Below are 13500 nucleotides of genomic sequence, written 5' to 3'. Positions count from 1 at the left end.
CAAATATAGTTATCTGTTCTTCTTTAGTTTCCGACATATTCAGCCTTATCACGAGTTTCATTTTCTAGAACCGGGTCACTTTTTTATTTTTCGTTTGCGTGTATTCACTACAGGTGGATGAAAAAATTGTTGGCGAAATTTCGTTAGCGCGAAACTCGCGATTAGGCTGATTAGTAAGACTGCTTTTACACAGTTCAAGTATTGAATTCAATTCTGCTCGCATGCGGAATAGAGGGGGTGAGAAGAAAAGGGACGAGTACACATGCGTCTGTACCGTCAAGTCGTTTCATCTTTCTTGCTTTGCTTTTGGCATTTTCGTTGCTTCCCATTTAAAGCACCAAACACTTGAATTCAACAGAATTGAAACATGTAAAAGCAAATAGAAAACACAAAAGAGAATGAGCATGAATTGCTTTCAAGTACTTGAATCATGTAAATCGGTTGTAAAAAGTATTGTTAATTTATAAAAAATTGTTATCACATTTTGGCGTATATAATTAAAACTGTTTGCAAATTTTTTGACAAATGTCGTATACGACAAAATTTTATTAAACTCATAAATGGTTGACACTAAACTAAAAAAATAAGATAATTTAAGAATCTTGCAACATTGCATTCTCCGACACTTTGGAGAAAATCTGTGGTCGGGTTTCTGAGAAATTGCATTCCAAACTTCAATCGTGAGTGACCGAAAGTAACTTGTAACAATCTTTTATCCAGACGACGATATAGCATTTAGCTAAAAAATGCATCTAAATAAATTATAATTGTCATTATTTTCGTAGTTCTAGTATATGCCAGACGAGTACAGGTATATACATACAAGTATACCTAAATTAGCGCGTTGAGCTTGTATTTTATCTCTCTCTAACGGATTAATTCTATATACATCAGGACCAACGCCCGACAAAGTTATGTCTGTATTTAATAATGGCTCTATGACAAAATATTCAAGAAATGTATTCGTAAATTTTTATTTACTTCATTTCATACATTAATACTGATCAGATTTTTTTTAATAAGTACCAGAAATAAATATTTAATAAAAAACTATTTCACTTAAGCTCAACCAACTTTTAGTTGCTCGGAGCTAGGTTTGGAACGCATCATGAAATATTTTCATAGACGGTAAATGCAACCCTGCGCGCATCATTAAAGAGCTGGAAAACCAAAACAAATAATTAAATTTTTGGATTGGAGCCTTTTGAAATGGCCTATAGAAACGGCAATGGAATTTCGACATTATTCAAGGAATTGCGAAAATAAGCTGCTTTCCATTTTGGTGTATTTGCGGTTTATACCTTCAGAAAGTTAAAAAAAAAACACATTTTCTATATTTATTTATTATATATTTTTGAAATAAAAATACTCCACCTTGTACAGCAAAAAATTTCTTTAACACATTGACTGCCACGTCGGCCATATATGTGTGACACTGTACTATGCGGTTTACGCCACGTCGGACACATATGTCCGACACGACTATTATTCTCTCTCGCCATGTCACACAGCAACGATTGAGGATAAATATGATTTTATTGCAATAATAAAATATATGGCTTCCCATGAAATTTCTGTTATAGTGGCTTCGGCGCAGCTCAAAAAACAATTGGAAAAAATTGGTTTTGAAAAAAAAATTAAATTCATTTTATTGCAGTAACAAAAAATTTTTTACATATTATTTTTATTTATTATTTTTTGTTTACTCAGCATGTAATAAGCTTTGACTTGTTTCTGTTTGCAAAAATAACGGATTCAAACATCAAAATACATTGTCGTCATATAACGTTGTTTGGTGTTTGTTTGCAAAAACAACATACTCCCAATTGTTTTGTTTTTGCAAAACGAAGTAGAGCTTGTATGACGACGATGTATTTTGATGTTTAGCCAATGTTTTTGTCGTGCATATATGTCCGCCATGGCCCTGAGGCATATTTGGAAAATTATGCCGATAAGCAGGATGGAATTTGTGAAAGTAAGTGCCAGGTTGCAGCATATCTATGTATTAACAAGGTATTTAATTAAATGAAATTGCGTTTAATGGAAATGTTATAAATCGAGTGGCGCTATTTAAGATGTGCTCCAAACATTTGGCGGACTTTTTTTCGCCTTCTCAACGTGCTAAGTTACAAGTTAAGATGACTACCACCCCGGCCGGTAAGAAGCCCGAAGCAAAGGGCAAACAACCTTCCTGGAAGCTGCCTGCTGTCCCCGAGTCGTAGCTGTAGTTCAGCAAGAAGCAGGTCAGCAAACGTGCTACCTTGATCAAGCGTAAACTAAAGCGCTCTGCTGTGATTGCACTCGGCAAACGTGAAAACTTGGTGCATGCTGAGAAATATCAAGCAAAATATCCGTCGTGAGAATAAGTTGCGCCGCCTGGAAAAGAAGCGCGGCTTTTGTGGTCTGTATCCGCAATTGCACCAAAAGTGCGTTAAGTTTTACTGTTCCGTTCTCGCCACATTAAGAACGGTTTGCTTATCAAATTGAACCATTAAAACGCTACGCATTGCCGAACCCTATATCACATGGGGTTATCCAAATCTTAAATCAGTTCGTGAATTGATCTACAAACGTGGAATTGTCAAGCACAACCATCAACGTGTCCTAATCTCGGACAACTTTGTGATCGAACGCAAATTGCTAAAAGAGCATGATATTCATTGCGTTGATTATTTGGCGCACGAAATATTCACTGTTGGATCCCACTTCAAGAAAGCCTCCAACTTCCAGTGGCCATTCAAGCTCAACACCATCCGGTGGCTGACGCAAGAAGAATCACTACGTTGAAAGATGGTTTAACACATTGACTGCCAAGGCACTTTCAGCAAATAAGATGTTCTGGGGCCACAGCATTTTTTTTTTAAATCTCATCAGAGACGTCAAAATTGGAATTTAGGATAGTGCTGGTAATATTTTCTGCTTAGAAACAGGCAGTTTTTAACTAATTAGTATGTCACACACATATGTTCGACGTGGCGCCTACCGACTTTTTTTAACTCATTTTCATACTGCGCGTTCTTCGTTGCCTCAACATATCCTAAAAGACATAAATTTACATTAAACAATAGAAATCAAAAAAAAAATAGCAAACAAAATACTCACTTTGTTTTGTTTTGTAGTCAAATTCCTGAGAAATGTGAATTCACCACGATGCGATACAGAATGAACAAGGACCAGGGATGTAATTTTAAGTAACTCTATTATTCAGAGGTAATGGGCAGAACGTTCGGGGCAGCAATATTAATTTGTATCAAATATAACATTAAACGGTGGTTCTAATACATTTTTTGATATTATTAACCAGAGTACATACATTATATAGTATTTTTTTCAAAAATGAATTTTTTTCTCAAATATTTCTTAAGTTTCTTTCATGAGTGCTGAAAAGCAACCATGCGTGTAAGAAATTGTTTGCTACCTAAAATTTCACCTCTGGAAACTTTATCCCCATAAAGGACTTCACCACAGTTTTTTTACTGGATATACTGAGATTCAATAATACAAGGTTCGATAAACTGACAGTTGTCTCTCTCGTACCGCTCCCTTAGCAGTGGCAAAGTGTTGCTTCTTTGCAAATTTACTTGGAAAAAGTGTTGCTTTGCTGTGAAATAGAAGTATAAGCTTTTGTGCAATATGTTTATTTGTATATGTATATGAAGCACATTTAACTGATGAAAACATAAACTGCTTTTAAATTGGATGTTTACATAAATCTCATAGTAGTTTTATATTAATTTTATTTATTTATTTATTTATTTATTTATTTAGTTATTTATTTATTTATTCATATCTAGTAAATCTAGAAATACATGATTTCTTACAGACTACTACAAAAATACTTAACGATACAAGTTCAAGCTTAACTATATAGTTCATTCAATGATAATTTAAACAATTGCTTAGGCGACGAGAAATCAAAGGCCAAAGAATTTAAGATTTGATTAAATTCTTCTCTTCGTTTTTGCCCTCCGTTAATACGGAGAACATCATTGAATATGCCGCCAAACATGCGCCTATCAATAGGACTGTGATTTTGTGCTATAAGCTTCTTAAGAAAAATACTAATTCGGAGGATATTAAATCCATAAATTTCAAGCTTGGAGTTCCAGAACGTCTATATAGTAAAATGCTGACATCAAATATTTGGCCTTCAAATGTTTCTATCCGACCATTTGATTTTTTCCAAAAAGGTCGTCAGCCCCTACCCAAGAAGTAAAAAACCCTTCTGCTTCTGGTGCCCGCAAAACAAGCATTTATTATCAAAATACTTCGGGACTCAGAACCAAATCTGAATCCATTTACGTTTTGAGTTCGCTACTGGACTACGACTGTTTCGTCCTAACCTAGACTTGGCTAAATGTTAACTTTTTTGATGCGGAGTTCTTCAACACAGCTCTCTTTGACGTTTTTCGCAAGGATAGAGATTTTGCTAAAACTGGTGTTAGTAGGGGTGGTGGTGTGCTCATTGCTACACGCAGCTATCTTCGTGCTTCTTTTTATGAGCTACCGGGTTCCAATTCCGTGCTGGATCAACTTTGCGTAAAATTACAAGGCGCGTGTGGTGTGCTGTATATTTCCGTGTCCTATATCCCGCCGCGCAGCTCGGATATCATATATAAGGTACATATTGACAATATCCTAGCACTTCACGAGAAAATTGGTGACAGTCAACTTTGTGTCTTAAGCGATTTCAATTTAGGTAATATTTCTTGGAGCTTTATGGATAATAATAATATTCTCACTCCATGTAATGTTAATAGTTTATGCGAATATTACGTAATTGATAACTTGCTATGTATTGAATTGTCACAGATCAATGGTTTTCTATATGAACTTAATCGAATTTTAGATTTAATATTTGTTAGCTCTAATATTAATTTTAAGCTCTCGCATGTGGCCAGTTACATCTCGCCTTCCAATCTGCATCATATTCCACTGGTGTTGGAAATTGAATTTTTTAAATATTTTGAACTCCCAGGTAGTAGTAAAACAGTTTCTTTTAACTACTCGCGTTGTAATTTTGTGGAATTAAATAATTTGTTTGAGCTGGATTGGTCTCGGAATTTGAAAATGTGGATGTAGCTGGCTGTTACGATATTTTTAAATCTATTATAGTTGACACTTGCGTGAGTCACATCCCGATGTTAAGTGCTAAACCTTCGAAGCGGCTGTGGTTCTCTAGAGAACTCAAACGAGTAAGGAACTTAAAGAATAAGTTTTGTAAAAAGCAAAAGCATTCTAATGATGTTAATTTTCGTGAGCGGTATGTGTCTTACAGAGGTAAATTAAACAAACTCAACAAATCTTTGTATCAAAATTATATTCGTAATATAGAAAGCAATATTAAATGTAACCCCAAGGCCTTTTGGAGTTACATAAAAGCTAAGAAAAACTGCTCAAATATACCTGCGTCGGTTCATCTTAAAGGGGTTTCAGCTAATTCCATCTCTGATGCTGCTAATCTGTTTGCCAAATTTTTTTCTTCGAATTTCATTTCAGACAATGCTGATCATGGCTTTGTCCCTGAAGATCTCCTGTTTAATTCAGATACTTCCATCAACTTTGGGAAATTAGATTTGACTGTCGAAGATGTCATTGATGGCATTAATCCGCTTAAGCCATCCACTAATACAGATGTTGATGGTCTATCGGTCGTTCTAATTAAAAGTTGTCCTGCCTTGATTAAGCCTCTATGGTACATTTTCAACATGTCACTTGCTGCTGGAGTCTTCCTTGATGACTGGAAATTGACTTTTATTACGCCTATCCTTAAAAGCGGCAATAAAAATGATTTTGAGAATTATAGGCCAATTTCCAAGCTAACCACAGTTTCTAAACTATTTGAGTGCATAGTTAAGGACAAAATATACTTTGCCGTCAAACATATGATATGTCCTAATCAACATGGGTTTGTTCCGGGCAGATCTACCTTAACTAATTAAGCTGCCTTTACGGAGGATTGTCTGGATACCTTTCAAAGGGGTTTTCAAATGGATGCAATCTAGGCAGATTTTTCTGAGGCTTTTGATAGGGTATCTCACCCAATGTTAATAGCTAAACTTGAGCATCTAGGCTTTCACTCCCAATTTCTAAAGTGGGACTTAGATAACAGACAATGTGTCGTTCGACTCGATAATATATCGTCTTACTCTTTTGTTGCTTCCTCTGGTGTTCCCCAGGGTAGTGTCCTAGGGTAGTGTCCTAGGCCCGTTACTATTTGTCCTTTTCTCAACATTAGTAAATGTCACTATTCTTCTTATGCGAAAGTTTTCAGTATTGTTCCAACTTCTTACTGCATTTCAAACTCGCCGCTAAAGATAATAAGTGAATGTAAAGACCTGGGCGTCTATTTTGACTCCAAGCTCAACTTCACAACTCACATAAATTATATGGTTTCTAAATCGTTCGCTATGTTGGCCTTTATTCGTCGAAACTGTTCTTCGTTTTCTGATCCCTATACTCTCAAACTGTTGTACTCGTCCTTAGTTCGGTCCAGGTTAGAATACGCGGTATTCGTTTGGAGACCGTTACATGCAGTCCATGTTAATAGATTAGAGTCTGTTCAGCGAGCTTTTGTGCGCTTTGCTTTGCGCTCGATGAATTTTGTAGATCATATTCCGTCCTATCGCTCTCGTTGCTTACTAATAAACCGTATGTCCTTAGAGTCTAGGCGTGCTATGTTGTAGATGTGTTTTGTCTTTGATATCTGTGCGGGATCAATAGATTGTCCGTACCTGCTCTTGATTTAGTGAGTGATAGCGAACAGACGTGTTTTTCTATAGCTCCAAAATAAAGTTAAAAAATAATAGAACTTAACCACTTTTTGGCAGAATTATATATTCATAAGCAGTAGTTAAACGCTGCAGTGCTATCTCCCAGTGGAAAAATATAGTTTTCAATATGAATGTATAGAAAAATTTGCAAATCAAAGCAAACCTCCGCGAAAAAGTGTATCAAAGTAAGTAAGTAAAGTTGTATCGGTAAAAATAAAACTATACAATCTTCACCCGGCTCAGCTCCCCGACTACCTTCTTGCAATGACCAACGAATCTCTTAACGCAACAACAGTCATGTGCGATGAATGCTTAAAACCGCTCCCAATCAACGGCAGCTTTATTACGTGCTCAAATTGCACTAACAAATACCATTTCCCTGCAGGGAAACCGCGGACTAGTGAATCAAATTTCTAGTTCCGTACTAGGTCTTTATCGCCAAAAACGAACTAGTCCGATATGAACTAAATCCCCACCAGTCCGAAATCGGCGAAAAGTGGTACTTTTAAAAAACTAATTTATTTAAGTTTTTTCACTAGAAATCGATGTCTAAAGTGACGAATTTAGAAATGGTCCGGAACTATAGAAAAAGGGATGCAGAACGAACTAGATCTTATTTGTCGAATTTAGAACTAATTCGGAACTATCGAATAAGGGATGCAGCGGGGGGCTTGTTTACTTTACATAGATATGTATTCGGCGGCTTTTTCGTTCAAATACGCTTCTATTCTGCGCTTCGCAGATGCTTTTTCATAGCTTGGTAATACAAAACTAAAATTTGTGTTAACATTTCAACATCTTGGGACCGTCTGGAATCTAAGAAATAACAGCGAGCACCTCTGCAAACTCAGCTACATCTAAAGGTATGTAAACGTACATTTCTTACAATCATTCAAAAAAATTTAATTTCAAATTGAAAACACATTTCTTCAAAAATAACTTAAAATCGCACACACGTTAGAACCAAAAAGACTGAAAATCATGATACTTTTTTCTTTCGTCTGTCGATTTCAGAACTGGTTCGGAACTATAGAATTTAGGACTAGTTCGGAACTATCGAAAAAGAGATGCAGCGGGGGGCAATTGACACTTCCTAGGACATCGCCATGTTAAATTCGCCAGTTGCTTGCATGCAAAAGAGATTTATCGCGAACCAGTACTGGGTCTAAATGTACTAGAAGCGCCCCAGTTCAGAACTAGAGATTTTCCCCACAGGGTTCTCCATATGCACTGAGATATCAGACAGCAAGTACTCAGCGATGAGCTCTGAACGACGACGAAACTAGAGATGTGACTACACAGAAAAAACAACAAACGCCAGAGAACGATTCTCACGCGCATTCTCAGTATAAGCAGCACTCGCTTAATGCCCTAAAATCCGAAGTTGGCACTGTGCAATCAAATGTGTCCGAACTGAAATCTAACTAGACATTATACCCGCTCGCATGAAGATATAAAAAAAGAGTTTGTAGACAAAACCACGAAACTACAACACACGGTAGCTGAGCTGGCGAAAAAGGTTGACGAACTAAACGAAGTATGCAAACAAAAAGACGTCCGCATTGCTGCATTAGAACGCAAAATCAATGCGATCGAGGAAAAATCATTGGAGAAGAGCGTAGTCATAAGCAATGTTGAAAAACGAGACGGAGAGGATGTTAAAAACATTGTCCAAAGCATAGCAAAGGCTGTCCAACTCAGCCTAGCTGATAGCGATATCGACAGCGTATACCGAACTAAGGCAAAAAATAACAACATCGTCGTGAAGTTCTCAAATCTGCACATTAAGCATGAGCTTATGCACAAGATGAAGCGAAGGAGAATAAATGCAAGTGAAATTGACCACAACATAACAAAAAGCAACAATAAAATAGTGCACGTAAACGACCAGCTGACACCAACAAACCGCCAATTACTATGGCTAGCCAAAAACAAAGCAAAAGCATGCAATTGGAAATTCGTGTGGGTGAGGGAAGGGAGGATACTAGCTAAAATAAGCGAAAACAACAAATTTATTTACATTAACACCGAGTCAGATATAAACCTAATTAAATAACCTAAACAAATAAAAAAAATAATAATTTATTTACTTTATATAAACATTAATTTATTTCCACATTTATGAACACTATTACTAACTTAAAATATTCAACATATAACGAATTTGATATAAGCATTATTAAAGACCGTAATTTATCGTACATTTACTTGAATATTCGATCTTTGAGAAAGAATTTCAATAGCTTTCGAGCAACAATAAACCATCTCGTAGATAATATTGATCTTATCGTATTGGTAGAAACAAGCATTACTAATGAAGAGCAAAACCTATTCAACATAAATGGCTTTAGCTCACAGTACCTAAACAGAGCTGGCAGAAGAGGCGGAGGTATAGCAGCATTTGTAAGAGAAAGTCTTATTGTTAACTACATAATGCATGAAACTCATTTCTTCGAAACAGTGGAGGAGCACATTAACAAAAACAATTTTTCGTGCACATTGATTGCTATATACCGACCACCGCGACTAAATGTTCGAAGCTTTATCTCAGAGCTGGAAAATTTGTTTTCGCCAACCACCAAAGATGCCTGCGTAATATTAATCGGAGATATCAATATTAGCATAGGTAATTCCGATAAAGAACACCACAGCGAATACTTAAATATGCTTGCATCAAATGGATTTGAAAATGCAGTATCAGGGGCTACTAGAGTAGACATACGCAGAGGTACAAGCTCCAGCACTGATCATATGTTCGTCAAAGGGAAAAGCTTAAGCATAACATCAGCAATAGTGGAAACAGCCATAACAGACCACTTTTAGCTCTTAGGTGAAATTACCTTAGCTAGCAACGACAATTCCAACTAAAAAAGAGAAACGCGCAGACAAACTTTTAGTAATCGAAAAATAAGCGAATGCATTCGTACCATAAACTGAAATTGAATTTTAACGCTAGATCAGGCAAATGAAATGTGCAATGACATCCAAACTACTTTTAAAAGTATCTACGAAAAATCCCTGACCACATTTAAATGTACAAGGAAACGTAAAGCATACGAATGGATGAACGATGAGCTAAGGCTAGTCTGCAATATGAGAGATAGATTATATAAAAGATGGCGCACAAAACCCGACGACAAACAAAGAGAAATGGAGTACAAAAAATTTCGAATTCAAGCTAATAAGAAAATCTAGTACACCAGAAATATACACTATCAAAACAAATTTGCGGAACACAAACACGATACAAAGAAACCCTGTCAAACAATAAACTATATCATTGGCAAAAAGCGTAACAGCGTGGACGAAATTATTACTAAAAACTTTAAAGACCAGCATCTGAAAGATGTATGCGACACCTTGGCAATCACTTTTACAGAAGGTGTAGAATCCCTAGTACACACCTATGATATCTTGACTGGGGACGTCAAGAAAGATAAGCGTAGTAACTCCATGTATATGTCGCAAACATATGAAAATGACATTCACTCAATTATGAATGAGCTTAATGCAAATAAAGGGCCAGGAAGTGATGCAATAAGACCAAAAGACTTTAAAAATAACGCAAATATAATGGTCCCTGTGTTAACCAAACTTATAAACCTTACTCTAAGTCAATCCACTGTACCGGAAAACTTAAAAATGTCTCTGATAAAGCCAATTTTCAAAGCAGGCTATAAATCGGAACCAAAAAATTATCGGCCGATCGCAATTTTACCCGTCATAGAAAAGATAATGGAAGAAGTTGTCGTCAGAAGGCTAAGAGAGTTTATAACAAAAAATATATTGTAATACACCGTAATCAATATGGATTCCAAAAAGGGAAAAACATAAACCAGCTACTAGCAAACTTTGCTACCTCATTGAATAAGAACCTCGGTCAAAATCACCACAACCTGGTCTTGTTCATCGACTTCAGTAAGGCATTTGGTACACTGTCGCATGAAAAGTTACTCGAAAAACTTGAAAATACAGGCATACGCGGAAACTGCTTAAACTGGTTCAGAAGCTACTTAAAAAATAGGAAATTTAAAGTTAAAATAAATGAAGAAGAAAGCGATGAAACAGTCAACTTATACGGCGTTCCACAAGGCTCAAAACTGGGGCCACTGTTGTACATTATTTACGCTAATGGTATGTTACAAAGACTAAAGAATTGCGAAGTATATGCATACGCTGACGATACTGCCGTAGTTGTATCTCACAGGGACTTGAACACAGCTGTGCAAATAATGCAAAGAAAGCTTGATATTAGTTGTGTTTTCGTATTCTCCAGCAAAAAATATCCAGTAACCAAATTTCGGAGAGTAAGCCAACATTTACTCCCAATGAGTGAAATATGCAAGAAAATACGAAAACGCAAAACCAGCAAGAAGTTGCTAGTTTTATGAACAGCTGATTAATTTGTTATTTTCCGATGCAATTTTCTTAGAAAACTAGTGTTTTCCATCTTATTATATATTTAGATTGGTTTATTTTGTCAATTACAACTCTAAAAGCACCACAAACAATTATTTTCTTAATGTGATTTACAATAAGCATCATGCCATCAGCTGTTTTTCTTACTAGCAAATAGTTGCTAGTAAAAATTTATCCAGTAAAAGTCCAGTAAAACTTGCAAGTGCAGCTGTCATTTTGGCTCTCTCAATTTCCCCTCTTTTGCTAGTTTCTTGCAAGTTTTTGCGTACGAAAACGACATCCAGTAAAAAACCAGTAAAATTAGTACTGCATTTACTGGATAGTGCGTACGCGAACAGGGCTATTATCACAAGATAGTCCCATGATAACGGCTTGATAATTAACGCTACAAAAACAAAGCTTATGCATATCAGACCTCCGCACTTTCAACCCGCTGATATAAGATTAAAATATCACGATCACCGATGTTTGCATAAACACAACATAAATCACATAACAACTTGTGACTGCACTACGTTAATTGAAGTTGTAAGCACTTATCGGTATCTAGGAGTTATTGTAGACAAGAACTTAAAATGGCTTGACCATGTATTAGAATTGCAGAAAAAACTCCGAAAGATGCCATATTTTCTCCGGCATCTAAGTTACTGCAGCGACTATGGTGTCCTCAGACAGGCATATCTATCGCTTGTAGAAACCCACCTACGACACGGCATAACAGCATGGGGTACAACAACCAGGCGTAAACAACTGCAACAAAGCCAGGATTATACTTACTTAAATTCTTTTAAAAAAACTAAAAATCAGCAGTGATAAACCGACAAATAAAGAACTCAAAATACTTGATATACACTCCATCTTTAAATCTACAGTGCTTAAAAAATTTTATGATGCCACACAGTTCAGAAAACCCATAGATCATAATTATAAAACACGAAGACGGGAAGAAGGACGCTTCCAGGTACATAAATTCAGGAATGAGTACTTAAAACACTCACTTAGTGTCACAATCCCGACTCTACTAAATGAACTACCAGCAAACAACTTAAATCTACCAAAAACACCGCATAGAAAAACATTAGTTGTGTTTTCGTATTCTCCAGCAAAAAATATCCAGTAACTTGCCAGTAACCAAATTTCGGAGAGAAAGCCAATATTTACTCCCAATGAGTGAAATATGCAAGAAAGTACGAAAACGCAAAACCAGCAACAAGTTGCTAGTTTTATGAACAGCTAATTAATTTGTTATTTTCCGATGCAATTTTCTTAGAAAACTAGTGTTTTCCATCTTATTATATATTTAAATAGGTTTATTTTGTCAATTGCAACTCTAAAAGCACCATAAACAATTATTTTCTTAATGTGATTTACAATAAGCATCATGCTATCAGCTGTTTTTCTTACTAGCAAATAGTTGCTAGTAAAAATTTATCCAGTAAAAATCCAGTAAAACTTGCAAGTTCAGCTGTCATTTTTGCTCTCTTAACTTCCCCTCTTTTGCTAGTTTCTTGCAAGTTTTTGCGTACGAAAACGACATCCAGTAAAAACCAGTAAAATTAGTACTGGATTTACTGGATAGTGCGTACGCGAACAGGGCTATTAATTATCAATCATTATTTGAACTCAATGTAAAAGATGAATTTAATTGTAATATTATAATTAAACAAAAGATATTACTAACAAATGTAGCAACGAACTATTATAAACTATACCCGCAGATAAGCTCCCTAAGCTTCGCGGGGTACAATAGGGGAATTGTGTAATATTGTACTGAATATTTATTTGAATAAATAATAATAATAATAATAATAATAATAATAATAATAATAATGAAAATTAATATTAATGTTCCCTCACGCATTCTCCGCTGTAATGAATTGTTTTTCGTGGGTATAGCTAAAACTGTCTATGGGATGAATGCTCCTTTTAGGAGGACGCTAGCGCAGTTTAATGCGTATTCTTCTTCCTTAGACTTTGGTTTCTCATATTCTAAGTAAATTTTTTTAAGGTCTTTGTATTTAACTATCATATAGTCTCTAAACATCCAGTTTGTTGTTGATTAATAATAAATAAATAAATAAATAAATAAATAAATATTCCCTAACTGAACGATATAGGCCAGGCCAATAGTAAAATCGTCTGATCCTCTCAACCGTTTATGCGACTCCCCCGTGAGCAGCAGTATCAATGTTGTGTGCGTTATGCAAAACTTGATTTCGCAGAGCAATAGGTACCATGAGCTTCCAAGCAGCTTCTTGCTTTTCTGCTTCACCACTATAAAACTCAGTGCGGTGGTAAATATACTTAT

The sequence above is a fragment of the Rhagoletis pomonella genome, unplaced genomic scaffold (genome assembly GCF_013731165.1).
Source record: "Rhagoletis pomonella isolate Grant_MI unplaced genomic scaffold, Rhpom_1.0 Rhpom_scaffold_00075, whole genome shotgun sequence".
Taxonomy (NCBI): domain Eukaryota; kingdom Metazoa; phylum Arthropoda; class Insecta; order Diptera; family Tephritidae; genus Rhagoletis; species Rhagoletis pomonella.
The sequence above is the reverse complement of the archived record's forward strand: the minus strand, read 5'-3'. Positions refer to the sequence as shown.